The sequence below is a fragment of the Phycodurus eques genome, chromosome 15 (assembly GCF_024500275.1).
Source record: "Phycodurus eques isolate BA_2022a chromosome 15, UOR_Pequ_1.1, whole genome shotgun sequence".
NCBI classification, from domain to species: Eukaryota; Metazoa; Chordata; class Actinopteri; order Syngnathiformes; family Syngnathidae; genus Phycodurus; species Phycodurus eques.
The window spans coordinates 5,978,760-5,991,273 of NC_084539.1; the positions used below are offsets into that span (position 1 = coordinate 5,978,760).

Here is a 12,514-nt window from a genome sequence, read left to right on the forward strand (position 1 = left end):
TCCACCATATTTGCTTGTCTTCATAACAAAGTGAATTGGGGAGGGATGATCAAAAGTTAAAGCGTATGTTTTTAATGACAGTTCAGCTAATAGGTCATTATTAATAAATGTAATGTTGTAAAGCATTGTGTTGTGAAACATATTTCGTTGATGGTTTAGCTCAAAACGTTAAACAATACATGAAGGTGGACACGCAAAATGTCATTGTTAAAAAGCTCGGAGCTACAGTATGTAAAAAAAAAAAAAAGAAAGAAAAATCCATATCATGAATGGAGATCCAAAGTCAATCAGTTGTACAGTAATAATATAAAACATTTCATGAGAATTTGCATGTATTTTGGGGGATACCAGTTTCCGAACATTTATTAGTCACCCATTTTAGAGAAAAAACACATCACACCACCAAACAAAAATAATAATTCTCTTGTCTCAATTTAATTACAACTTTGAATTAGTGTGAAATCTAGGCCTGTTTAATTGAACACAAAGCTGATTTAGATTTATTCTGCTTTGTGAATGGCAACAGGTGAATACACAGGTACTTTACGTTCTGCAATCTAATGGAAGAGCATTTAATCATTCTGCCTGTCACTATACATCACTGGCTGATAGATCAGCAAAGATATATTTGTCATTAATAGATAATAATTGTCAGACCAATAAGATGTTCTGCCTCACACATCTGAGGATCGGGGTTCAAATCCCGGCCCCCCCTGTGTGGAGTTTTGCATGTTCTCCCCGTGCCTGCGTGGTTTTTCTCCGGGTACTCCGGTTTCCTCCCACATCCCAAAAACATGCACGGTAGGTTAATTGAAGACTCCAAATTTCCCGTAGGTGTGAATGTGAGTGCGAATGGTTGTTTGTTTATATGTGCCCTGCGATTGGCTGGCGACCAGTTCAAGGTGTTTCCCGCCTCTTGCCCGAAGATAGCTGGGATAGGCTCCAGCATGCCCGCGACCCCAGTGAGGATAAGCCGTACAGAAAATGGATGGATGGATGTTTTGGCCACAATATTAAATACCGCAGGTAGGATTAAGTCACATATGTGCAAGTTTCAAGTTTTAAGTCTTCACATTTAAATTTCAAGCAATCCCAAATTGTCAAGCAGGTCATAAATCAAATTATATAATCTTGGTCTGTGATATTACACAGTATATTAGAATGATAATAACATGGTTTTTCAGTGATCATTACACAAAAAGTATATTTACATCCGCACAATTTCAATCAACAGCAACTGAGTATGACAAAAAAATTACATGTACTTACATTATCTGCAAAATTACATGTTACATACAATGTTTTTTCCAATGTTTGCATGAGTGCTTACAGCCACCATGTATGTAACACTATTACTGTCACGATATAATAAAATACTCTTAAGTGTTTTGGTGGCTGCTGTACTGCGCATCTTAACATGCAGTGGATTACCAGTTTTGCATGATTGACACAAAAATATTTTCACCTATTAACAGAATTATTTGTAAAGCTTTGGAGTGCAAGTCAAAGTCAAGTCTTCCATAATTTTTAACCAAACAAGTAAAGTCCTAAAATTGCCTTACTCGAGTCGTCATGTGACTTTATTAATACACTTTTTATTACTGACTAATTCAATTAACTCCATAAATAAAATAATCATTTTCATTTTTGGCTTAACAACATTACAGGTGTATGCTTAGTGTAGTCTGTCTACTGTACAGTATTATATTATTCTTAATTTGTCTTTCTCCCGTCATTCCCACTTTTTACGTGACTATAGAAGCCACTCAGGTGTAATCAATTACTGTGCAACCTGAAAAACAAGACAAGAGAGAGATAGTGTGTGTGTGTGTGTGTGTGTGTGTGTGTGTGTGTGAGAGAGAGAGAGAGAGAGAGAGAGAGAGAGAGAGAGCCATTAATTACCAGGAAGTGCTGGCGAGGCACCGACACACCTGTATGTCAGCTTTCCTCCAGCTGATGCACACAAGCAAACACACGCACTCACACAAACGCAATAAAACACATGCACACATTCTTGAGTGATTCAGACCCCAATGCATACCAGCGAAATTCAAACCAGCGGAAACCAACAACTCAATGGACTGAAGGTAAAGACACTATAACCACAAATCATACCTCAGTCATTGACACAACAACAATGAATTGAACGTTTAAGAGAAAATCTAAATTAATATTGACTCAATGGTAGTGCAGTCGAGTAGCGGTTTGCGCATCTGCTTCACAGTCGAGAGGTCTCGGGTTTGATTCTCGGCCCGGGCCTTCCCACGTGGAGTTCGCACGTTCTTCGGATACGCTGGCTTCCTCCCGCATCCCCCCAAAAAAATGCACGTTAGGTGAATTGAAGACTGTAAATTGTCCATAAGTGTGGGTGCGATTGTGAATGGTTGCTTGTGTGTATGCACCCTGCGATTGACTGGTGACCAGGTAGGTGTACCTTGCCTCTCGTCCAAAGTCAGCTGGGAGAGGCTCCAGCTGTCCCGTGACTCTGATGAGGAGAAGTGGTATAGAAAGTGGATGGATGATTCATTTGATTTTTGAATTAGAATGTGTTCAATTTGACTGATCAGTTCACCGAGGGTATTTCGTGACAAAATGACAGTAAAATAAGACTCACTGCTTGGCAGTAACCAAGAGAGGGCACAATTGACCCAGACCCCACTAGTTTGCTGCCTAAGTGGGCTGCCATAGATATCACATTGGACGATACAGTGGATGGATGCATTAAATATTGCAATATATTACATACCTTTAACACAGACTGGCGAATGGAGTGCGGTTTCGTCAGCAAGGAACAGACTTTTACTTGACTGCTTTCACATGTTGACATGTTCGTCAACAAGAATCAGTGTACTATCTATCTATCTATCTATCTATCTATCTATCTATCTATCTATCTATCTATCTATCTATCTATCTATCTATCTATCTATCTATCTATCTATCTATCTATCTATCGATCGATCGATCTATCTGCAAGTTATAGCTAATATTGTGCTGTTCTTCAGACTGCAATAAATAGTTGAGATTGAAAAATAGTGCCTGTGCTTGGTGCAGCCACGTAGTGCACTACATTTTGCTTCAAAAGCTTTAAGGCACAATTATTCTTCATGATCAAATAATCAACTACTACTCCCTTGCCTAATTTGAAATATGCATTTTTATTGCTGTACAACTATGAAGGTTAAACAAATCACTTAACACTTCCTGTGACCGAGCCAAGACAGGTAAACAAACAAAAAAACAAACAAACAAACAAGATAAGCTCTTGAAATCAATCATAACCAACTTAGACAAAAAAATAAGTGCACTGCATAAGAATACTGAACGTGGCAGTCAAATGTTGATGTCGCATAAGCACACCGTGGTGTGTGAGGGGTTGACACAACAGTGACAATGTGTGCCATCTCCTACCCTACACACACACACACACACACAAAAACGCACACATGCACACACACACACACTCACGCATGCACGCACGCACACAAACACACACATCAGTTCAAAGCATTTTCCTTAATAAGCACTCAATGCTTGGCTTGACAAACACATAGCAATCATTTAAGAACACTTAGAGAGGAATCAGACAGCACATTACACCTCACCATATCTGGCAGCTTTCTGCATGCAATTAGAACTAAAAGAGGAAGGAGGGGCAATGGGTAGTGAAGAAGACAATAGAGGTATTGAGCCAAAAAAAAAAAAAAAAAAAAGGGTAAAGAAAGAACAGAAAAAGAATGGTGGGATGAGCAAAAGTAAATGAACTAAATTTCTGTCTTCATAAAGGCAAAGCTTAGCTTTGGTTGACACTGTAAGACAGGTAAAATTGCACTGCATCATACCGAGAGCGCTTCATATTTATTTTATTTTTTCATTTATATATCCATCCATCCATCCATCCATTTTCTGAGCCGCTCCTCCTCACTAGGGTCGCAGGCGTGCTGGAGCCTATCCCAGCTGTCATCGGGCAGGAGGCAGGGTACACCCTGAACTGGTTGCCAGCCAATCGCAGGGCACATAGAAACAAACAACCATTCGCACTCACACTCATGCCTACGGGCAATTTAGAGTCTCCAATTAATGCATGTTTTTGGGATGTGGGAGGAAACCGGAGTGCCCGGAGAAAACCCACGCAGGCACGGGGAGAACATGCAAACTCCACACAGGCGGGGCCGGGGATTGAACCCGGGTCCTCAGAACTGTGAGGCTGACGCTCTAACCAGTCGTCCACCGTGCCGCTCATTTATATATATTTATTTATTTAACTTTTATTTATCAAAGGTAGGGCAATTAGGCCAAAGGCAATATATTTTGGTTACCTTATTAAACAAAATACCCGTCCATAGATCGTTTTACACTTGAGTCCCAGGATGCACATGTCTAGAAACAATGAGTCGCAGCCCTGGAACAATGAGTCCCTGCAACTTATCGTCGGGGAATACAGATACAGTAATCCTCTGCGATATCACAGTTCTTGCTTCGCAGTCCCGCTATAGTGCAGAATTTTATGACAGCCTATCCCAGCTATCATCGGGCAGGAGGCGGGGTACACCCTGAACTGCTTGCCAGCCAATCGCAGGGCACATACAAACAAACAACCAGTCGCACTCACATTCACACCTATGGGCAATTTAGAGTCGTCAATTAACCTACCATGTATGTTTTTGGGATGTGCGAGGAAACCCACGCAGGCACGGGGAGAACATGCAAACTCCACACAGGCGGGGCCGGGGATTGAACCCCAGTCCTCAGAACTGTGAGGCAGACGCTCCAACCAGTCGCCCACCGTGCCGCCTTGTCTGAATCATATTAGAGCATAATAATCAAGGTACATCCTTTTTAAGAACAACTTTTAATTCTAAATAATATTGAACACTGGCATTGTAAAGTAGAACTACAAATCAAATATCTTAAAAAATATAACTAAAACAGACCCAGGCTTTGTTAACAAAAATTGCACTTAAACAAATATTAAACATTTGCCACAGAGGTATTGAGTCATTAACCTGCCATATTTGAATGAATTAAAACTGTTTCTGAATCAGATGTCATACATTTTAAAATCATTGTTATTTTTTATTCTTTATTTGTATTTATAGTATGAATGTTGTTGTGTTACAGTATGTACTGTATAATTTCTGCGACCTGTATACTTTCTGCTGCCTCTTGGCTTTTGAAAAAGAGATTTTATATCACAATAAACTTTTACCTGATTCAATGAATGATAAATAAAATGTAAAATAAGGCCCGCCTTCGAGCTGCTGGACTGTGAGACCATCACCTGTCAATTAAATGATGTTGAAAATTGGTTTACCGAAGTCAACTACTGCCTGAATATGGATAACGTGTGCCGGCGTGGTTATGGTAAACAAACAGTTAACTTTCACACATGTGTGTGTGTGTGTGTGTGTTATGTGGGGAACGCACACGCAAGACTGACATTTAAAACAATGTCGCTGCAGTCGAGTGAGCTGTTTGGCTCCTTAGCTTGCTAGCTCTTTAGCTTGCAGGCTAGCAAATGCAATAAATAGTTAACCTTCCCTAAAGTTTCGCAGTTGCGTGCGTCGACGGACCAAACGCCGTTCTACCAGAGACTTGCTGCGTCGTGAGCGCCTTGGGTGTTACCGCTACAATGAAAATGTATCGAGTCCAGAGAAAAACTGCCGTGTCCATTGTACGGAACGATAACCACCCCCCACGACATGATTCGTACTTTGAGTGTATTCCTCCTTCGATCCGCTGTGTGTGGAAGCGCTTCACCAACACACATAGGGTTTTAAGCCGTGGGTCGGCGGACGCAGATTAGAGTCACTTCATGCGTCCCCGCTAATTTCCGTGCTTCTGCGACGCAGGACGCACATTAAATGAGATCCCTGCCGTCAGTATAAAGCGTCAAACTTGTGTATCAGTACAAACTGCTCACTAAATTATCAATGCATTGTTGAATGATTACCTCTCTGACAAACCATGACATCTGATTCTGTGGTTGTTTCTAATGACGTTTTTACTACAAGCCTTGGAATAAATAGATCTGAGCAGTGAAGGGTCATGGAGTTTAAAGTCACTTGGCTCTTTTGAACAACTTTGCCAAGTCCGGATCTCAAACCAATTTTCTGGAAGTTCAAGGTGTGTTGGCGCTTGGATGCTGTTGCTGTATCAGTGCCAGATAAGAACCCGTCAGTCATGGATCAAGACCAGTTTAGTCTTGTGAAGGTGTTAGTGTATGCGTGTGTGTGTGTGTGTGTGTGTGTGTGTGTCTGTGAGAATCAATGCAGAAATACACATTTCTATAAGGGAAGTGCAGTAGTCATGCGTGGCAGTGTGTCTTTTCATCTTTTAAATGTGTCTGCGTGTGAGCAAATTCTGGAGTGTAGCCATGACAGCTCAGTTATGTTCTGTGTCCGTTCCCAGCTGTTCTATCGTGTGTGCATGTGTGTGTGTGTACTGTTTGATGTTGTATACATCACAGGGCTTCACTGAGATAGAGACCAGGGGGAGCTCTGGCGTTTACTCACGTTAACCTGGACGACACTGGTTAAGCAAAATACTGACGTGATCGTGTCATCCTCTTTACTCTGCTTGACTAGAGAATAAAATGTCAATCAATCTCTTAGGGGTGACACCTTTTTTCTTTTTAGACAGAAAGTACCAGTGAACTAAATACAAGTTGATAATGATGACTACAACTGGCAGGTTGATTGACAGGCTGTAGTTATGAACAAGCATCTTTCACCTCAGAATTTACCAAAGAAAGCATTTCTCTAACAACTGCTTACGACGCTGATTTTGCAGATACAGTATGTCTGCACACTCATTCTTATTGGTCCAAGGTCTTTGACAATTACATTCGGAGTCCATTTCTTTGACAAACTTTGATAATACCCCAAGGAGAACTAATCAGTGCACATATAATAAAGGGAGTTTAGGTGAAAACTACAATTTTGATAGTTTGGCCTGAGGGATTCAATTTGCATTATAGCATTGAAATTAAATATATACAAAATCATAATGTCCAGTTTTTGGGGTAGGCTTAGATTCATAATCACTCGTCCAACGCTGTTTTATCCTTGCAAGTGGTTATTTGATTTAAGTGGCAATTAGATAACTGTACCTGTACCTTTTGGGCCCTGAAAAGTACAGACATTGACCTTCTCCTGTACAAATGATTGTAAAATCATATTTAGACACTGGGAGTTGAAAGGAGATTCTATTCTTTACTCAAGATTGCTTTATGACTGATGTAAGTCAAAACCATTTTCCAATTGCTAAATGGTCACCCTTTAATAATGCTGCCCCATATCAGAGTCCCCTCGCCTCACACTTTTTGTTTTTAGGTGCATAAAAACAAGTTGTGTTTTGCCATTTCTGGCTCTAATATTTACATCCGTCCATCCATTTTATGTACTGGCTTATCTTCTGTGATATGAGAAAAACCTCGTGGTACACCACAACCCTGACTATAGCCGCATGTCTCTACTGTACATTTAAACAAAAAGCACAGGCAGCACACCACTGGGAACTGGGTTAATAATGGAAAACATAAATGTTTACAATACATATAAACTACTGTTATGGTGTTACATTTTCATCACACATGACACTCTAAGCATCATTCAGACAAGATTAAAGGGTATTGATGTGTATGTACTGTGTGTGGATACATGAATATATGGAGAAAGATATTGGGAAGCCTAACAATTACGAGTGAGGTTGAAGATGGAGGAAAACATTTTTGGGTTGTCGATATAATAGGTCTGACGTTGGACAAAAAGGTCTACCTTACAATCCTACGTGTTTCCACACCAAAGTTACATACATTTATGCCTTTATGAGCCTGAATAGTCCAGAGAGATTAAATTGGTAAATGGAGTGATTGTGATTTTTGAACTATTTTTTGGGGAAAAACATTGAACAGACAAAATCCTCTGTGTGTTTTTACCATTTATGTATATGTTATTTATTTGGCATGGAAGAGACGCTGAGCCTTTTTGCAAACATCCTTTTAAAATCTATTGTGTCAGGCCCATTGCCTTTAATGAAGAATCAGCTGATTCACATAATATATATATTTTTAAAAAAGCTCATGTTGCTTTTTGATGGTACTTGTTTGTATGGATTAAAGAAAGATCAAGGATAAATCTACCAAACCCTAATGAGGACTAGTGGTACGGCAATAAGATGGATAAACTCTTTGTTGATGGAAGATCATGACACTGAAACTAAATATTTGAGCTACACTGGAATGTTAAGTTTGTAATAAAGCAATAGAAGTAAATATTCAAAATCTACGCAGCCAACATTGGACTGTCTTTGAATACGGTGTGATCATTTTTAGGGGGGCAGGGGGATGGGGTACTTTCGGGCTCCTAGTTTTGGCAAAGGTTCAAATTTCCCAGCCCCCAACACTCATTTCAAACTATAGGACTATACGAAAGGCCTGACAGTGTCTCTGTTCACATGAAAAAAAACTACAATATACACAAACGGTACACAAACAGCAAAGAAATACTGGCACAATCTCTCACAATGTTAAAAATAAGGAATCACAGTTGCAAGTGGCACTGCTCCCTCACAGCAAGAAGGTATGTGTAGGGAGAAGGTTTGGAGTTTCACTTCAGACTGTAAACGACACATGTATTGTAAACAAGCTTGACTGGTAAGCGTCTGCCAAAGTGATGTTCCATAGAATTGGGTCCAAAGATCTCAAGGGGAAACAAGAGTTTCCTGAACCTTTGGGAAGGCAGGAGCTTCAGAACAAGATCAGAACATGAAGCAGAGGAATGCAACCAAAAGAGCAATTCTGAATCGCAATCAACAAACCAAAGATAGATGTTATCTTGCTATTATTTGTCTAATTTTGTCGTTCTGTTGTCCATGTTCCAATCTATGAACATAAACTACAGACGGACAAAACCAGAGCAAGTTTTGAATCTTATATCAGCGCCCTTGGCAAGCCGGATGAGCTGTTATTGTGTTCATTTGTGCATCGCTTTGGCAGTGTCTGATGACTGCAAATGGTGTCTGCTGGTACCAAGCGACAAACAAAGAGAAGCACCATTCGGAAAACGTCTTGCCTATTTATTGTGGCGAGGGACAACTCTGGGACCTTGATGTGTTGAGTTTGCAAGTTGTATTATTACTACTAATAATAATAAATACAAAAAAAAAAACCTTTGACAATCTTCAACAAACACCGGAGCCAAAGTGTGAAACTAAAAGCTAAATTAACTCCAAAACTCAAATAGTACAAAATCTATTTGACTCCAGATTAAACTGAAGTCATTTGAATCTCCCAGCTGTCACCATGTGAGCTCATCTTCTCCTCTAAATGTTATTTTACCGTTTTTTTTCTTTCCCTCTTGCCTTTATTACAAGGACAGAATTTTCACTAACAGCCAAGGATGAAGCCAGAGGATTTTGGACTTCAGCCCAGCATGTAAATGTATCTGCCATTTCCAAACAATTTCCATCAAGAGCCATTCAGACTGTGCGGCAGGATAATTTGACAGCAGCTCAGCAGGAAAATGGCCAGTGCTGCAGTAATGTTTGATTTAGTTCATATTTTTGTCCTTTACTGTTTGTGGTAACCCCACATAAAGGCCACAGCTGCATATAAGAGGTGGTTGTACCTGAAATAAAATATCTGAGCATCTGTGATAAATGGAGGAATTAATGGTTGAATGGATTGATGGATGGATGGTAGATGGATGGCCAGATACATAGTGTGTGTGGACGGATGGATACGTGAAAGACTGGGAATGATCTATCCATATACCAAGCTATCTTATCAAAATAATCATTGTGCATAACAGAAAACTAAGTAAAGAGATAAAAGACTGCTGTCAGAATAATTGACAAGCTTGGGCTAATAAATTGACCATAAAGGGGTTTCTTGAGAAAAGAATAATGAGCAGAAGTGCGAAAATATAAAAACGAAACAAAGCCGTGTTAACATTTAATACCTTCAGCTAAATATACACACTCTGCTACAATATGTGAAAATGATTCTAGTATAAAACTTGACACAAAGCTTCGTTGTGCTTTGTGTGTGCGGGTTAGTCTTTTGCTGAGCTTGTTAAGGCCATACCATGTCCTCGAGACACAAAGGACAGCTCAAACCAAAGGCAGAAAGCTTTTTATACCCTGACATCAGAAGACCCCTACGAATGCTTCAGAGTCCACACTGGCAATTAGGGGTGGGAAAAATAACGGATTTTTGAGCGATTCGTGCTTCAGATGTAAAGAATTCTGATTAAGGTTAATGTATATCAATAATCAATTACGAAAAACTGTAAAGCTGGCAGAAAGAAACAAGTGGAATATGGAAGAGCAGTGCCGGGTCAATGTAGCAAACGTAGTGAGGTATACGGGCTTGTGCCATATCATGCCTTTTTTTTAACGTTATAAAATTATGTAATGTAGCAATATTGACAAATACAGTACATATGTACATTCCCTTGCACGCACATGGACAACAAAGAGTCAAGCCACAAGAGTAGAGCAGCAGCATGTCTGCCGCCGCCAATGACTTTGGACTAAAAGGGAATGAATAGCCACTTTTGGTCTCTATACACCCGGGCTCCTTAAATTAATTTGGGGTGAATAAAAATTGATATAATTGAGACATGTCACGTAAATCACTCGCTCGTGTCTTGGCACACAGCCAGAGGAGTGCTCAGCTCTTCTTAACTCCTGTCACTTGCACAATGAATCGATGTTTAAATCTGCCCACCACAACATGGGATTGAAATTTCAAAACCGGCTAAATTTGAAAATACAGTTATCTGCACAAAATCTCCAACATAAACAATTATTATTAACCCAACTGAAAAAAAATTGCAGCACAAGCACTTGTGAGAAAAAAGACCAAGGTTCGTTAACGCAGGAATCCATCTTGCCAAATTAAATTAAATTTTTTGTTCCCTTTGAAGAATGCAGCAACTATGGGCATGAATATCATAGATGCTACTATTGCAACAATTTTATTATAACTGGATTTCGTCATTAAAAGGACTGCAAAGAACTTTTTTTTTTTTTGAACGTTTTCTTGAAATATTTTCGTTCTACTCTTGCCTGGCTGCTTTGAGAGACAATGGGAGTGTCCAAATTCAATGGGAGTGTCCAAATTAAGTTGCTGCAGGCTGTGTTCGAAAGACGATTATGTCCGTCATAATGCTACGCCACTCCTTCAAATACAGCTCATAGATGTGGCCAAAGCTAATGGTAAATTGTCAATATCTCAACCAAAGTTTCCGAAGGAAAACAAATCTTTATTGTGTATGTTCAAAATTCAAGCAGCATCTGTTGTATTGGCACCGTTATTGGGTATCGTATTGTTGTACTTTCTACTATTAAAGGCAAATGAAAGGTGTAGTGAAGAGAGACATCTGTATCTCGCAGTTACCGAGTGGTTAAATAAAACGATCTAATGTCCCTCAGGGATCAATGAAGCTTCATTCAAAGCACAAACCTGTTCTGAAAAGGGAGATATAATACATAATTCATTACGCTTTCTAACATCTTTTCATTCCACTGACTTTCACAAGGACATACATCCCTTTGATAAGCTTTAATTGATTAAACCCATAACATCGGTGTCAGGCAACATCGCGGACAGCCCGACTATGATGGAACCTTGTGTAACATCAAATTAATGTCTGTATATTTTCTGAATTATCTATTTTTATTTTCTAATAAAAAAAATATATATAGTTTGTAAGCACAGAGCGGATTTTTTTGTTTGGTTTTTTTTATATTACGAAAGTCATCTCTACACCTGCCATGAAGAAAGACTCATTTTAAAACAATACTCCATGACCATTCATGCCCAATTTATGATGTTTTCAATGTCATGAAGTTTATCATTTCTGTCAGCAACAAAAAATAAAAACAAAGCAGCGGTTGCTATTTGGTGCTATATGGATGATTTACATAAAACAAGTTGCTGCGTACTTATGTGAAACTTTCATTTTACTTTTTTAATTAGCATTGAAATCTGCATAAATAAAATGCAATACTATTTGTGACAAAATACAATATTTTTAATAACAAAATACAATCATACAAACTGAAAGCATACGTGATTTTGAGCATGATTTTTTTTTTCTTGTACAGTACTTCAGTCTTGAAGCCGTCCTGTTAGATGATACTGTCTGCTAGCTGTGCATTACCTTCACCAAGGTTGTTTTTTTTGTGAGTTAATTGTGTATTAATCTGCAGTGTTTTGTCTGCAGTGTCTTGTTAGCCATTCCTTTAGATTGTTGTAGCCCTCCTGTGTAGTCCCATTAATTATTTGTGGTCCTGCTGTCCCAACCTTTATGATTGGTCTTTGTCACTGACTTTTGGATTGTGCACTCCATTTCATTTTTTTTTTTCTTCTTCACGTTTTAAACGTGAGCTTTTGAGGTTAAACTAAAGTTACGAGTGTAATTTCATAGACCTTAGATAAATTAAAAAAAGGGAAAAAAAGAAGAAAAGAAGCCATACAATCCTATACTATTTCATACAGGATCAA

At 39.1% G+C, this 12,514-nt stretch overlaps 1 protein-coding gene across 4 annotated transcripts in view; it reads right to left on the reverse strand.

Moving 5' to 3' along the window:
* The window catches only part of LOC133413359 (transcription factor 4-like), a 197,705-nt gene that overhangs the window by 86,462 nt on the left and 98,729 nt on the right, over window positions 1–12,514 (reverse strand). The gene's annotated exons all lie outside the window — the stretch shown is intronic.